The sequence below is a fragment of the Pristiophorus japonicus genome, chromosome 21, assembly GCF_044704955.1.
Source record: "Pristiophorus japonicus isolate sPriJap1 chromosome 21, sPriJap1.hap1, whole genome shotgun sequence".
Classification (NCBI taxonomy): Eukaryota; Metazoa; Chordata; class Chondrichthyes; family Pristiophoridae; genus Pristiophorus; species Pristiophorus japonicus.
Window position 1 is genome coordinate 38,939,948 of NC_091997.1, and position 16,650 is coordinate 38,956,597.

Here is a 16,650-nt window from a genome sequence, read left to right on the forward strand (position 1 = left end):
ATTTTTATGGGCTTCCAGAAGGCCTTTGAGGTAGGAGAGGGGGATAGGGGACGAGCGGGAGATATAGGAGAGAGGCGGAGGAGGAGGGAGATGGGAGGAGGGTGTGGAGAGGGAGATGGGATGGGAGGGGAGGCGGGGTCCTGTCTCAATCGGGCGATGTCCGGAGTCCGGCCGCGGGCTCAGGGAACCGCCGAGCGGCAGTTGGAGGCCCGCGGACAATGTGGGTCAGGCGGGGGGCGGTGGGGAAGGGGACGGGAGGCCGCGCTCAGCCCAACCGCTACTCTCGGACACGAGCCTCTCTCCCTCTCTCGGGTACAAGCCTCTATCGGGGTGAACTCCCGGAGGCAGAGTTTGGGCCTGAAGCCTCGGGTCGGATTGAAGTGAAGCCCCGAAATACCGGCACCCACCTGGCTGCGCGGGTCGCTCAACAAGGCGCGCTCCGATTGGCCGAGCCGACACCGGCGCATTGCACTCTGGGAGTTGTAGGCGGGTCAGAGGTCGGCCCCCAAGGAGCCTGGGTTAGACAACAAGAAGTTGTATTTATATAGCGCCTCCGAGGCGCCTCACAGGAGTGTTACAAGACAATAATATAAATTCGACACAAAACCAGATAGGGCAGGTGACCAAAAGCTGGGTCAAAGGTCGGTTTTAAGGAGATTCCTGAAGGAGGAGAGCGAGGTAGAGAGGCGGCGAGGTTTAGGGAGGGAGTTTCAGAGCTTGGGGCCCAGGCCACTGATAGTGGAGCGATTATAATCAGGGATACTCAGGAGGGCAGAATTAGAGGAGCGCAGAGATCTCGGGCGGGGGGGTTGTGGGGCCGGAGGAGGTTACAGAGATAGGGAGGGGCAAGGCCATGGAGGGATTTGTAAACAAGGATGAGAATTCTGAAACTCAAGCGTTGCTTAACCGGGAGCCAATGTAGATCAGCGAGCACAGGGGGTGATAGGTGAGCGCGACTCAGGACACGGACTGCAGAGTTTTGGATGACCAAGTTTACGTAGGATAGAATACGGGAGGCCAGCCAGTAGTGCGCTGAAGTAGTCAAGTCTAGAGGTAACAAAGGCATAGATGAGTTTTTCAGTAGCAGATGAGCTGAGGCAGGGACAGAGAAGGGCCATGTTAGAGGTGGAAATAGATGATTTTAGTTTCGCTGTGTGAAATCATAGCAACACATTGCTACTAAGAACTGGTTGCTTTATTTGCAAAAGGTTTAACAATCACACTACACATTACCAATTTATCCAGCAGGCTCACAACCACCTGCCTAATCGTGGATTCCCCAAACCCAACTGGCTGGGGTTTTATGGAATCTCGTGAACATCACGTGACTGGCTAAGCCACGCCCACTCAACAGCTCAACAACTATTTTGTTGAACATTAATACAAGTGCCCCCTGATTAAGGGGAGCACTAAAACTGACAAACTTAAATAAATTAAACTTTAGACAGTGAACTTAAATCAAATTAAAATTTGGTTGCCGGGGGTGATGATGCACTCCAGTCCCTCCAGCGCCCACCTCTCGTGGAAGGCTGCGAGCGTACCGGTGGACACTGTGTGCTCCATCTCCAGGGACACCCTGGTTCGGATGTAACCGCGGAAGAGAGGCAGGCAGTCGGGCTGAACGACCCCCTCGACCGCCCGCTGCCTGGACTGGTTGATGGCCCCCTTGGCTCAACAGCTCTACAACTCTTTTTGATTGGAGAAAGAATAAACATTAACTCCAGTGCCCCCTTATTAAAGGCGGGGGGGGGGGGAACACTACAACTCTTTTTGGCTGGAAATGAAAATAACAGTTAAATTAAGTGCCCCCTGATCTGGGGGACACTCCAAACACTTTTCAACTGCCCTTTTTTATTGTTTTTTTTTGTAGTTTTTTTGCTTTTTTTTTGGGCACTAAAACATACAATACAAGTGCCCCCTATAAAAGGGGAGGGGGACACTAAAACCCAGCAATTAAAACAAATTAAACTTTAAAACATATAAAATCAAATTAAAATTTGGTTGCCGGGGGTGACGATGCATTCCAGTCCCTCCGGCGCCCACATCTCGCGGAAGGCCGCGAGCGTACCGGTGGACACCGCATGCTCCATCGCCAAGGACACCCTGGTGCGGATGTACGCGCGGAAGAGAGGCAGGCAGTCAGGCTGAACGACCCCCTCGACCGTCTGCTGCCTGGACTGGTTGATGGCCCCCTTGGCTCAACAGCTCTACAACTCTTTTAATAGGAGACAAAATAAACATTAGTCCAAGTGCCCCCTGATCTGGGGGACACTCCAGACATTTTTCAACTGCTCTTTTTTTGTTTTGTTTTTTTTTTGTGATTTTTTTGGGGCATTAAAATCATACATTTTACAAGTGCCCCCTATAAAAGGGGAGAGGGACACTAAAACCGGCAATTAAAACAAATTAAACTTTAAAACATATAAAATCAAATTAAAATTTGGTTTCCGGGGGTAATAATGCACTCCAGTCCCTCCGGTGCCCACTCTCGCGGAAGACTGCGAGCGTACCGGTGGACACCGCGTGCTCCATCTCTAAGGACACCCTGGCTAGGATGTACGCACAGAAGAGAGGCAGGCAGTCAGGCTGAACGACCCCCTCGACCGCCCGCTGCCTGGACTGGTTGATGGCCCCCTTGGCTCAACAGCTCTACAACTCTTTTTGGAGAAACCAAAAATAAACATTAAATCAAGTGCCCCCCGATCTGGGGGACACTCCAGACACTTATAACTGCCCTCTTTCTTTTTTTTTTGGTTTTTTTCTTTTGTGATTTTTTTTTGGCATTAAAATCATATAATTCCAACAGCTCTACAACTCTTTTTGAGTAAACAAAATCAACATTAAATCAAGTGCCCCCTGATCTGGGGGACACTACAAACATTTCACAAGGCCCTTTTTTTTTTGTTTTTTTTGTATTTTTGTAGTTTTTTTTGGGGGCTCTAAAACCATAATTTACAAGTGCCCCCTATCTTTTGGGGGGCACTAAAACCAGCATTTAAAACAAATTGAACTTTAAAACATAAAATCAAATTAAAATTTGGTTGCCGGGGATGATGATGATGCACTCCAGTCCCTCCGGTGCCCACCTCTCGCGGAAGACCGCGAGCGTACCGGTGGACACCACGTGCTCCATCTCTAAGGACACCCTGGTGCGGATGTACGCACAGAAGAGAGGCAGGCAGTCAGGCTGAACGACCCCCTCGACCGCCCGCTGCCTTAAAAACCGGACTGGTTGATGGCCCCCTTGGCTCAACAGCTCTACAACTCTTTTTGGAGAAACCAAAAATAAACATTAAATCAAGTGCCCCCCGATCTGGGGGACACTCCAGACACTTTCCAACTGCCCTTTTTTCGGGGTTTTTTTTGTGGTTTTTTTGGCAGTAAAACCATAAATTTTACAAGTGCCCCCTATAAAAAGGGTGGGGGACACTAGAAAACAGCTCTATAAACCTATGAGCATCCTCACAGGTGGATACATTACACTGCGGATATGTGGTCAGAAGCTCATGTCAGGGTCCAATATGGCACCTGGGTTACGAACAGTCTGGTTCAGCCGTAGACAGATGTTGGGGACAGGAATGGAGTCAGTGGCTAGGGATCGCAGTTGGTGGCGGCGACCAAAGTCAATGGCTTCGGTCTTCCCAATATTTAATTGGAGAAAATTTCTGCTCATCCAGTACTGGATGGTGGACAAGCAGTCTGACAATTTAGAGACCATGGAGGGGTCAAGAGAAGTGGTGGTGAGGTAGAGCTGGGTGTCATCAGCGTATATGTGGAAACTGACGCTGTGTTACCGGATGATGTCACCCAGGTGTAGCATATAGATGAGAAATAGGAGGGGGCCAAGGATAGAACCTTGAGAGACACCAGAGATAACGATGCGGGGGCGGGAAGAGAAGCCGTTGCAGGTGATTTTCTGGCTATGATTAGATAGAAAAGAATGGAACCAGGCGAGTGCAGTCCCACGCATCTGGACGATAGTGGACGGAGGAGTTGGAGGAGGAAGGAGTGGTCAACCGTGTCAAAGACTGCATCAAGAAGGACGAGGAGTTTACCTTTGTCACAGTCACAAAAGATGTCATTTGTGACTTTGATGAGAACTGTTTCAATACTGTGGCAGGGAGGGAAACCGTATGAAGAGATTCAAACATGAAGTTCCGGGAAAGATGGGCACGGATTTGGGAGGCGACAACACGTTCAAGGAGTCGAGGGGAGACTGGAGCCGCAGGCCCGGGGGTTAGACCCGAGGGGCAAGTGAAGCCATGGGTGGGCAAAATCTTGGTTTCAGATGGAGATGGAAACCAGAATTCCTTAAGTTAATGGGCTAGAACATAAGAATATAAGAAATAGGAGCAGAAGTAGGCCATTTGGACCCTCAAGCCTGCTCCGCCATTTAATACGATCATGGCTGATCTGATCATGGACTCGGCTCCACTTCCCTGCCCACTCCCCATAACCCTTCACTCCCTTATCGCTCAAAAATCTGTCTATTTCGACCTTAAATATATTCAAAGACCCAGCCTCCACAGTTCCCTGAGGTACAGAATTCCAAAGATTCACAACCCTCAGAAGAAATTCCTCCTTATTTCTGCTTTAAATGGGCAATCCCTTATTCTGGAACTATGCCCCCTAGATCTAGATTCCCCCATGAGGGGAAACATCCTCTCTGCATCTACCCTGTCAAGCCCCCTCAGAATCCTACACGCTGCAATAAGATCACCTCTCATTCTTCTAAACTCCAATGAGTATAGGCCCAACCTGCTCAACTTTTCTTCATATGACAACCCTTCATCTCAACAATCAACTTTGTGAACCTCCTCTGAACTGCCTTCAACGCAAATATATCCTTCCTTAAATAAGGAGACATAAACTGCACGCAGTACCCCAGGTGTGATCTCACCAACACCCTGTACAGTTGGAGCAGGACTTCTCTGCTTTTATACTCCATCCCCCTTGCAGTAAAGGCCAACATTCCATTTGCCTTCCTTATTACATGCTGTACCTGCATGCTAACTTATTGCGTTTCATGCACATGATGGTATGAGACGTGAATTGGCTAGGATAGACTGGCGAATGATACTTAAAGGGTCGATGGTGGGAAATTAGGGATAGTGTTAAATCCAAGGAAGAGGCATGTAAATTGGCCAGAAAAAGCAACAAACCTGAGGACTCGGAGATATTTAGAATTCAGCAGAGGAGGACAAAGGGTTTAATTAGGAGGGGGAAAACAGAATCTGAGAGTAAACTTGCAGGGAACATAAAAACTGACTGCAAAAGTTATAGATATGTGAAGAGAAAACGATTAGTGAAGACCAATGTAGGTCCCTTGCAGTCAGAATCAGGTGAATTTATAATGGAGAACAAAGAAATGGCAGACCAATTGAACAAATACTTTGGTTCTGTCTTCACAAAGGAAGACACAAATAACCTTCCGGAAATACTAAGGGAGCGAGAAGGAGGAATTAAAGGAAATCCTTATTAGTCAGCAAATTGTGTAAGGGAAATTGATGGGATTGAAGACCAATAAGTCCCCAGGGCCTGATAGGCTGCATCCCAGAGTAATTAAGGAAGTGAAATAGTAGATGCATTGGTGGTCATTTTCCAACATTCTTTCGACTCTGGATCAGTTCCTATGGATTGGATGGTAGCTAATGTAACCCCACTTTTTAAAAAAGGAGGGAGAGAGAAAACGGGTAGCCTGACATCGGTGGTGGGGAAAATGTTGGAATAAATTATTAAAAATGTATTAGCAGCGCATTTGGAAAGCAGTGACCGGATCGGTCCAAGTCAGCATGGATTTATGAAAGGGAAATCATGCTCGACAAATCTTCTACAATTTTTTGGGGATGTAACTAGTAGAGTGGACAAGGGAGAACCAGTGGATATGGTGTATTTGGACTTTCAAAAGGCTTGTGACTAGGTCCAACACAAGAGAATGGCGTGCAAAATTAAAGCACATGGTATGGGGGTAATGTATTGACGTGGATAGAGAACTGGTTGGCAGACAGGAAGCAAAGAGTAGGAATAAACGGGTCCTTTTCAGAATGGCAGGCAGTGACTAGTGGGGTACCGCAAGGTTCAGTGCTGGGACCCCAGCTATTTACAATATACATTAATGATTTAGACGAAGGAATTGAATGTAATATCTCCATTTTTGCGGATGACACTAATCTGGGTGGCAGTGTGAGCTGTGAGGAGGATGCCAAGAGGCTGCAGGGTGACATGGACAGGTTAAGTGAGTGGGCAAATGCATGGCAGATGCAGTATAATATGGATAAATGTGAGGTTATCCACTTTGGTGGCAAAAACAGGAAGGCAGAATATTATCTGAATGGTGACAGATTAGGAAAAGAGGAGGTGCAACGAGACCTGGGTGTCATGATACATCAGTCATTGAAAGTTGGCATGCAGGTACAGCAGGCGATGAAGTCGGCAAATGGTATGTTGGCCTTCAAAGCGAGAGGATTTGAGTATAGGAGCAGGGAGGTCTTGCTGCAGTTGTACAGGGCCTTGGTGAGGCCACCCCTTGAATATTGTGTTCAGTTTTGGTCTCCTAATCTGAGGAAGAACATTCTTGCTCTTGAGGGAGTGCAGCGAAGGTTCACCAGACTGATTCCCGGGATGGCAGGAATGACATATGAAGAAAGACTGGATCGACTAGGCTTATATTCACTGGAATTTAGAAGAATGAGAGGGGATCTCCTAGAAACATATAAAATTGACAGGATTGGACAGGTTAGATGCAAGAAGAATGTTCCTGATGTTGGGGAAGTCCAGAACCAGGGGTCACAGTCTAAGGATGAGGGGTAAACCATTTAGGATCGAGATGAGGAGAAACTTCTTCACTCAGAGGAATTGTGAACCTGTGGAATTCTCTAACGCAGAAAGTTGTTGAGACCAGTTCGCTAGATATATTCAAAAGGGAGTTAGATATGGCCCTTACGGCTAAAGGGATCGAGGGATATGGAGAGAAAGTAGGAATGGGGTACTGAAGTTGCATGATCAGCAATGATCATATCGCATGGTGATGCAGGCTCGAAGGGCCGAATGGCCTACTCCTGCACCTATTTTCTATGTTTCTATGAACCCCCAGATCCCTCTGTATTGCAGCATTTTGTAATCGCTCCCCATTTAAATAATAATTTGCTTTTTTATTTTTCCTACCAAAGTAGATAACCTCACATTTTCTCACATTACAGTCCAGTTGCCAAATTTTTGCCCACTTACTGAGCCTATCTATATCCCTTTGTAGATTCTTTGCGTCTTCCTCACAATTTGCTTTGTATCTTTGTATCATCAGTAAATTTGGCTACGTTACACTCGTTCCCTTGAAGTCATTAATAATTGTAAATAGTTGAGGCACCAGCACTGATCTCAGTGGCACCCCACGAGTTAGTTTGTCAACCTGAATATGATCCATTTATCCCTATTCACTGTTTTCTGTTAGTTAGCCAATCCTCTATCCACGTTAATATATTACCCCCAACCCCGTGAGCTTTTATCTTGTGCAGTAACCTTTTGTGTGGCACCTTATCGAATGCTTTTTGGAAATCCAAATATACGACATCCACTGGTCCCTCCTTATCCACCCTGCTCGTTACACCCTCAAAGAACTCCAGCAAATTTGTCAAACATGATTTCCCTTTCATAAAACTATGCTGACTCTGTTTGACTGCATTATGATTTTCTAAATGTCCTGCTACTACTTCCTTAATGATGGACTCCAGCATTTTCCAATATCAGGCTGACTGGTTTCCTGCTTTCTGCTTCCCTCCTTTCTTAAATCGAGGTCTTACATTTGCGGTTTTCCAGTCCGCTGGGATCTCTCCAGAATTCAGGGAATTTCGGTAGATTACAACCAATGCATGCACTATCTCTGCAGCTACTTCTTTTGAGACCCTAGGATGCATGCCATCAGGTCCAGGGGACTAGTCCATCTTTAGTCCTGTTAGTTTGCCTAGTACTTTAGCTCTAGTGATAGTTTTAAGTTCCCCCCCACCTCCCGACATACAATAGCTTCTTGATTATCAATTATTGGGATGTTTTTAGCGTCCTCTACCGTGAAGACCGAAACAAAATATTGTTCAAAGTCTCTGCCATTTCCCTGTTTCCCATTATTAATTCTCCAGCCCCATCCTCCAAGGGACCAACATTTACTTTAGCTACTCGTTTCTGTTAAGTATGGAAGAACTCCACCAGACTGAGGACTGTGAGCTAAAACGGATGTGACCTTAGTCTCTTTAATACAACTCCAGAGTGCCTTATCAGCATGGCAAACAACTTTTTATACTCTCTTGCACGAGTTGTGCAGGTGACCCTTGGGCCTCCAACAGTTGCGCCCTCTGGTGGCAAGTCTTACACAGTTACAATGTTTACATACATAACATCACTCCTCCTCCCCCCCCCCCACTCCAAAGCCTTACAAATTATTTACAAGATGAGACTATCCGGGGCCCTACGCTCCCTGGTTGATCGTATGAATTCAAACTCTGGCATGGGTGAGTTGGTCGGACCATTGCTGCACTGTGGCACGGCTGGTCTGACAGGAATGGTGGGTTCATCCTCTTGATTGACAGCGAGGTTGATTGCTGGTTGGGTGTGTGTTGGTGGATCGATGATGGTGATGACCTCTTCAGGTAGTTCCTGGTTGTCGGTGAACCCCAGTTTGGTCTGATCCGGGCCACCAAACATGCGACCTGGCTATAGCCTTCATCATGACTATGCCTGAGTGGGTATTGTGTAGGTCGCGTATAAACGTTTCCCTGCCTTTTTTTGGCAAAACCACGCGATTACCCCATAAGAGGCAATCGACTGGATGGACATTTCATCTTTGCGTTGGTGAAACGGCTTAATTTCATCTTGCATTTCCCCGGGAACGGCCGACCAGCTCCCATTGAGGACGCAACTTTTTATAAGTGACAGCACAGGATCCTGGCTGGTCTAGTTCCTGATCTGGTGAGCAGTGACGGATGACCCCTCGCTCTCAAAAGCATCCATGACCAGAAATAATTCTGCGGGCTGCGCCATTTCCACCCCGGTAGTGGGCAATGGTAGCCGACTGAGGGCATCAGCACAGTTCTCCGTGTCTGGTCTGTGGCGGACAACATAGTCATAGGTGGACAATGTTAGTGCCCATCTTTGGATGCGGGACAAAGCATTAGTATTTATACCTTTGCTTTCTGAAAACTGCAAAATGAGCAGTTTCTAGTCGGTTTCACGCTCAAACTGAAGTCCAAATAGATATTGGTGCTTTTTCTTAACCCCATATACACATGCGAACGCCTCTTTCTCGACCATACTGTAGGCTCTTTCAGCCTTAGACAGACTTCTAAACGCGCTAAACCAGTTGAAGTTTGCCCGATACATTGGTTTGCTGTAACACACAGCCGACCCCGTACGAAGATGCATCACAAGCTAGCACTAATCGTTTACACGGGTCATGCAGTACAAGCAACTTATTAGAACAAAGTAGGTTTCTGGCCTTCTCAAAGGCTATCTCTTGAGATTTACCCCGAGTAGTCACCCTTACGTAGCAACATGTGCAACGGTTCCAGCAAAGTGCTTAACCCAGGTAGAAAGTTACCAAAATAGCTGAGGAGTCCCATGAACGAACGCGGCTCTGTCACATTCTGTGGTCTGGGTGCATTCTTGAGTCCGTGGATCTGATGCCGTCTGTCACAAATTTTCAACCTCTGGCACCAGGAAAACACACTTGGAGCGTTTCAGCCCGAGTCCCACTCTGTCTAGTCGACTTAGAATCTCTTCCACGTTGTGCAGATGTTCGGTGGTGTCACGACCGGTGATCAGGATGTCGTCTTGAAACACAACGGTATGCGGAACCGATTTCAGCAGACTCCCCATGTTCCTCTGGAAGATGGCAGCAGCCGAGCGAATCCCAAAAGGACACCTGTGGTATATAAACAGTCCTTTGTGCGTGTTGATGCACGTCAATCTTTTCGAAGATTCAGCCAGCTCCTGTGTCATGTAGGAGGTGGTTAGGTCCAACTTGGTGAACGACTTCCCCCTCGCTGACGTTGTGAACAGGTCATCTGCTTTGGGTAGCAGGTACTGGTCTTGTAACGAGACTCGGTTGATCGTTACCTTGTAGTCTCCGCAGATTCTGACCGTGCCATCGCTTTTCAACACCGGAACAATCGGACTGGCCCACTCGTATCACTCACTGGCGATATGATTCCCTCTCGTTGAAGTCTGTCCAGTTCGATCTCGACTTTCTCCCTCATCATATATGGAACCGCTTGAGCCTTGTGATGAATGGGCCTTGCATCGGGGACTAGATGGATCTGCACCTTGGCGCCTGTGAAGTTGCTGATGCTTGGTTCAAATAATGACGGAAACTTGCTCAGCACTTGGGTGCACAAGGCATCATCCACTGAATATAGTGCTTTGATGTCGTCCCAGTTCCATTGAATCTTTCCCAGCCAGCTTCTGCCAAATAGCGTTGGGCCATCGCCTGGTACAATCCACAGTGATTAATCAAGCTCCATCATATGATACCTCAACTGCCGCACTGCCAATGACTGGTATGAGCTCTTTGGTGTAAGTGCGCAGCTTTGTCTGAATCGGGCTCAGTTTGGGTCTTTGTGCCTTGTTGCCCCACAGTTTCTCAAAAGCCTTCTGGCTCATAATTGACTGACTCGCCCCCGTGTCCAACTCCGTTGATACCGGAATACCATTCAATTTGACTTTCAGCATGATAGAAGGGCTCTTAGTGGTGAAGGTGTGTACCCCATACACTTCTTCCTCGGGTTGAGTTGCCTCTCTTGTTTGTTCTGCGTGATCCGTGCCGGATCGATCATCCTCTGCCGACTCTGCCATGTGGTGAGTCGCAGCACTTGCACATTCGCTGGAGGTGCCCCATTGTTTCGCAGCCTTTGCACATGTAGTGCTTGAATCGACATTGATGGGCTCGATGATTACCCCCGTAGCTCCAACATGGTGTTAATGGATTTGCATTCACGCCCGATGGTGGACTCTGAGTCATCCCAGGTCTTGCAGCTGCAGATGTGTAGGCCCTGCCATATGCAGTTCTGCCTGCTAGCGACGTTATTTTATGCATAGTACTTGCCGGTGAGCTTTGATGCTGGGAAGATATCTGTCTGGTTTTATCGCTCGTGGATATGAATGCCTGGGCTATCGTGATGGCCTTGCTCAGGTCTAGGGATTTGGCGGACCACAGCTTGCGAAGAATGACCTCGTGGCCGATGCCAAGCACAAAAAAGTCCTGCAGCATTTCCCCCAAAAATCCTGCAAATTCACAAGTTCCTGCAAGACATCTCAGGTGGCGACATAACTCGCCATTTCCTGGCCATCGGAGCGGTGGTGCGTGTAGAAGCGATACCTGGCCATTAAGACCCTCTCCTTCGGCTTGAGGTGGCGAACCAGCGTACACAACTCTGTATATGTCTTCTCTGCTGGTTTCTCCGTTGCGAGCAGATTCTGGATGAGGCCGTATATTGTGGACCCACAGACGGTGAGGAGAATCGCCCTGCGCTTGATCGCTTTATCGTCCCCATCCAGCTCGTTGGCCACAAAGTACTGGTCGAGATGTTCAACAAAGGCTTCCCAATGATCACCCTCTACAAATCTCTCTAAAATACCAACGGCAGCCATGACCACATGAAAGTTCGTAATCTGTTAAGTATGGAAGAACTCCACAAGACTGAGTACTGTGAGCTAAAACGGATGTGATCTTAGTCTCTTTAATACAACTCCAGAGTGCCCAAGCAGCATGGCAGACTACCTTTTATACTCTCTTGCATGAGGTGTGCAGGTGACCCTTGGGCCTCCAACAGTTGCGCCCTCTGGTGGCAAGTCTTACACAGTTACAATGTTTACATACATAACAGCTTCCTTTGTATATACCTGTAGCAGCTCTTGCTGTCTGTTTTTATATTTCTTACTCGTTTACTCTCTTATGCTATCTTCTCTGCCTTTATCATTTTTTTAGTCATCCTTTGCTGGTTTCTAAAAATTTTCCAATCCTCTGACCTTTGCAACATTGTATGCCATTGTTTTCAATTTGATATCATCTTTTATCTCCTCATCTCATAGAAACATAGAAACTAGGTGCAAGATCAGGCCATTCGGCCCTTCAAGCCTGCACCGCCATTCAATATGATCATGGCTGATCATGCAATTTCAGTCCCCACTCCTGCCTTTTCTCCATAGCCCCGATCCCTTTAGCCATAAGGGCCACAACCAAATCCCTTTTAAATATATCCAATGAACTGGACTCAACGACTTTCTGTGATAGAGAATTCCATAGGTTCACATTTCTCTGGGTGAAAACGTTTCTCCTCATCTCGGTCCTAGATGGCTTACCCCTTATCCTTAGACTGTAACCCCTGGTTCTGGACTTCCCCAACATTGGGAACATTCTTCCTGCATCTAACCTGTCCAATCCAATCAGAATTTGATATACATCTATGAGATCCCCTCTCATTCTTCTAAATTCCAGTGAAGATAAGCCTAGTCGATCCAGTCTTTCTTCATATGCCATCCCGGGAATCAGTCTGGTGAACCTTTGCTGCATTCCCTCAATAGCAAGAATGTCCTTCCTCAGATTAGGAGACCAAAACTGCACACAATACTCAAGGTGTGGTCTCACCAAGGCCCTGTACAACTGCAGTAAGACCTCCCTGCTCCTATACTCAAATCCCCTCGCTATGAAGGCCAACATGCAATTTGTTTTCTTTACTGCCTGCTGTACCTGCATGCCTACCTTCAATGACTGATGTACCATGACACCTAGGTCTCGTTGCACTAATCTATCACCATTCAGATAATAATCTGCCTTCCTGTTTTTGCCACCAAAGTGGATAACCTCACATTTATCCACATTATACTGTATCTGCCATGCATTTGCTCACTCACCGATCTTGTCCAAGTCACCCTGCAGCCTCTTAGCATCCTCCTCACAGCTCACACTGCCACCCAGCTTAGTGCCATCTGCAAACTTGGAGATATTATATTCAATTCCTTCGTCTAAATCATTAATATATATTGTAAATAGCTGGGGTCCCAGCACTGAACCTTGCGGTACCCCACTAGTCACTGCCTATTCGGTTTATTCCCACTCTTTGATCCCTGTCTGTCAACCAGTTCTCTATCCACGTCAGTACATTACCCCCAATACCATGTGCCTTAATTTTGCACACCAATCTCTTATGTTGGACCTTGTCAAAAGCCTTTTGAAAGTCCAAATTAACCACATCCACTGGTTCTCCCTTATCCACTCTACTAGTTACATCCTCAAAATATTCTAGAAGATTTGTCGAGCATGATTTCCCCTTCATAAATCCATGCTGACTTGGACCGATCTGGTCACTGCTTTCCAAATGCGCTGCTATTACATCTTTAATAATTGATTCCAACATTTTCCCCACCACCGATGTCAGGCTAACCAGTCTATAATTCCCTGTTTTCTCTCCTCCCTCCTTTTTTAAAAAGTGGGGTTACATTAGCTACCCTCCAATCCATAGGAACTGATCCAGAGTCTATAGAATGTTGGAAAATGACCACCAATGCATCCACTATTTCTAGGGCCACTTCCTTAAGTACTCTGGGATGCAAACTATCAGGCCCTGGGGATTTATCGACCTTCCATCCCATCAATTTCCCTAACATCATTTCCTGACTAATAAGGATTTCCCTCAGTTCCCCCTTCTCGCTAGACCCTCGGTCCCCTAATATTTTCGGGAGGTTATTCATGTCTTCCTTAGTGAAGACAGAACCAAAGTATTTGTTCAATTGATCTGCCATTTCTTTGTTCCCCATTATGAATTCACCTGATTCTGACTGCAAGGGACCTACATTAGTCTTCACTTATCTTTTTCTCTTTACATATCTATGGAAGCTTTTGCAGTCAGTTTTTATGTTCCCTGCAAGCTTACTCTCATACTCTATTGGCGTCAACTCCACTACCTTATCTCTCAAAAATCCGTCTATCTCCACCTTTAATATATTCAAGATCCAGCCTCCACAGCTTTCTGGGGCAGAGAATTCCAAAGACTCATGACCCTCAGAGAAGAAATTCCTCCTCATTTCCGTTTTAAATGGGCGACCCCTTATTCTGAAACTATGCCCCCTAGTTCTAGATTCCCCCATGAGTGGAAACATCCTCTCTGCATCTATCTTGTCAAGCCCCCTCAGTATCTTATATGTTTCAATAAGATCACCTCTCATTCTTCTAAACTCCAATGAGTATAGGCCCAACCTGCTCAACCTTTCTTCATAAGTCAACCCCTTCATAGAATCGAATCAAAGAAGTTTACAGCACGAAAGGAGGCCATTTCAGCCCATCGTGACGGGGCCCTCAACTATTTACCGCACTATCCAGCTTAATTCCACCTTCAAGCTTTAGATCCGTAGCCCTGCAGGTTACAGCACTTCAAGTGCACATCCAAGTACTTTTTAAATGTGGTGAGGGTTTCTGCCTCTACCACCCTTTCAGGCAGTGAGTTCCAGACCTCCACAACCTCTGCATGAAGAAATTTCCTCTCAAAGCCCCTCTAAACCTTCTACCAATTACTTTAAATTTATGCTCCCTGGTTGTTGACCCCTCTGGTCAGGGAAATAGGCCCTTTCTATCCATTATATCCAGGCCCCTCATAATTTTATACACCTCAATGAGGTCTCCCCTCAGCCTCCTCTGTTCCAAGGAAAACAAACCCAGCCTATCCAATCTGTCCTCATAGCTAAGATTCTTGACTCCCGGCAACATCCTCGTAAATCTCCTTTGTAACCTCTCCAGTGCAATCATGTGCTTCCTGTAATGCGGTGACTAGAACTGCACGCAGTACTCTAGCTGTGGCCTAACCAGTGTTTTATACAGTTCAAGCATAACCCCCTGCTCTTGCATTCTATGCCTCAGCTAATAAAGGCAAGTATTCCGTATGTCTTCTTTAACCACCTTATCTACCTGGCCTGCTATCTTCAGGGATCTGTGGACCGGCACTCCAAAGTCCCTTTGTTCCTCTACACTGCTCAAGTGTCCTACCATGTAATGTGTATTCCCTTTCCCTGTTAGACCTCCCCAAATGCATTACCTCACACTTCTCCGGATTAAATTCCATTTGCCACTGTTCAGCACTTTCTTCTTAATTATCAACCACACAGCCGATTTTATTATCATCTGCAAACTTCTTAATCATATCCTCTATAATCAAGTCTAGATCATTGATGTATACCACAAAAAGCAAGTGACCTAGTATTGAGCCCTGCGGAACCCCACTGGAAACATCCTTCCAGTCACAAAAACACTCATCAACCATTACCCTGAGCCAATCTTGCATCCAACTTGACACTCTGTCCTGGATCCCATGGGCTTTTACTTTCGTGACAAGTCTGCCATGTGGGACCTTGTCAAAAGCTTTGCTAAAATCCATATACACTACATCACATGCTGCCCACATCCACCTCCTAGTTACCTCCTCGAAAAATTCAATCAGGTTTGTCAGACACGACCTTCCCTTAACAAATCCATGCTGACTGTCCTTGATTAATCCATGTCTTTCTCAAAGGAATCAACCTCGTGAAGGTTCTCTGAACAGCCTCCAATGCAAGTATATCCCTCGTTAAATAATGAGACTAAAACTGTACGCAGTACTCAAGTTGTGGCCTAACCTGTAACTTGTAGCAGGACTTCCCTGCTTTTATACTCCATCGGGAGTCGAGAGAGGCGGGAGTCGAGAGAGGCAGCGGCCTATAAAAGGCTCAGCAGTCCGGGGAGCGTCGAGAGAGGCGGGAGTCGAGAGAGGCGTGACTTGTGCAGCTCCAGCTGAGAGAAGTCAAAAAAGAAGTAGAAAGAAATCAAAAGGTGACGTCACAGCCAACGTGGTAAGTGATTGGCTGCTGATTGGTGAGTAGTTTTTCTTTTTCTTTATTAGTCAGTAACTTTTAACATTGTTGTCGGCAATTTAAGTATCTAAGGGTTAAGTCATGGCAGGACAGCTCGGTCACGTGATATGCTCCTCCTGTACCATGTGGGAACACGGGGACAACACCAGTGTCCCTGACGACTACATGTGCGGGAAGTGTGTCCACCTCCGGCTACTGACGGTCCGCGTTGCGGAGTTGGAGCTGAAGGTGGATTCACTCTGGAGCATCCACGATGCTGAGAATGACGTGAGTATCACGTGTAGCGAGTTGGTCTTACCGCAGGAGAAGGGTCCACAGCCAGCGAGGGAATGGAAGACCAGCAGGAAGAGTAGTGCAAGGAAGGTAGTGCAGGGGTCCCCTGTAGTCATCCCACTGCAAAACAGATACACTGCTTTGAGTGCTGTTGAGGGGGATGACTCATCAGGAGCGGGCAGCAGCAGCCAAGTTCATGGCACCGTGGCTGGCTCTGTTGCACAGGAGGGCAGGAAAAAGAGTGGGCGAGCTATAGTGATAGGGGATTCTATTGTAAGGGGAATAGATAGGCGTTTCTGCGGCCGCAACTGAGACTCCAGGATGGTATGTTGCCTCCCTGGTGCAAGGGTCAAGGATGTCTCGGAGCGGGTGCAGGACATTCTAAAAAGGGAGGGAGAACAGCCAGTTGTCGTGGTGCACGTTGGTACCAACGACATAGGTAAAAAAAGGGATGAGTTCCTACGAAATGAATTTAAGGAGCTAGGAGCTAAATTAAAA

The 16,650-nt window shown here is 46.9% G+C and overlaps 1 protein-coding gene across 5 annotated transcripts in view; it reads right to left on the bottom strand.

Moving 5' to 3' along the window:
- Nucleotides 1-16,650, bottom strand: part of coasy (CoA synthase) — a 160,867-nt gene that overhangs the window by 111,228 nt on the left and 32,989 nt on the right. For 4 of the 5 annotated variants that reach the window (XM_070864662.1, XM_070864664.1, XM_070864658.1 and 1 more), the window contains exon 1: nt 408-472. The exons of the other annotated variant lie outside the window; for it this stretch is intronic. The gene's annotated coding sequence lies outside the window, so the exon portion shown is untranslated. Of the gene's footprint in view, nt 1-407; nt 473-16,650 lie in introns of those variants that run through there. 5 annotated transcript variants of the gene reach the window in all.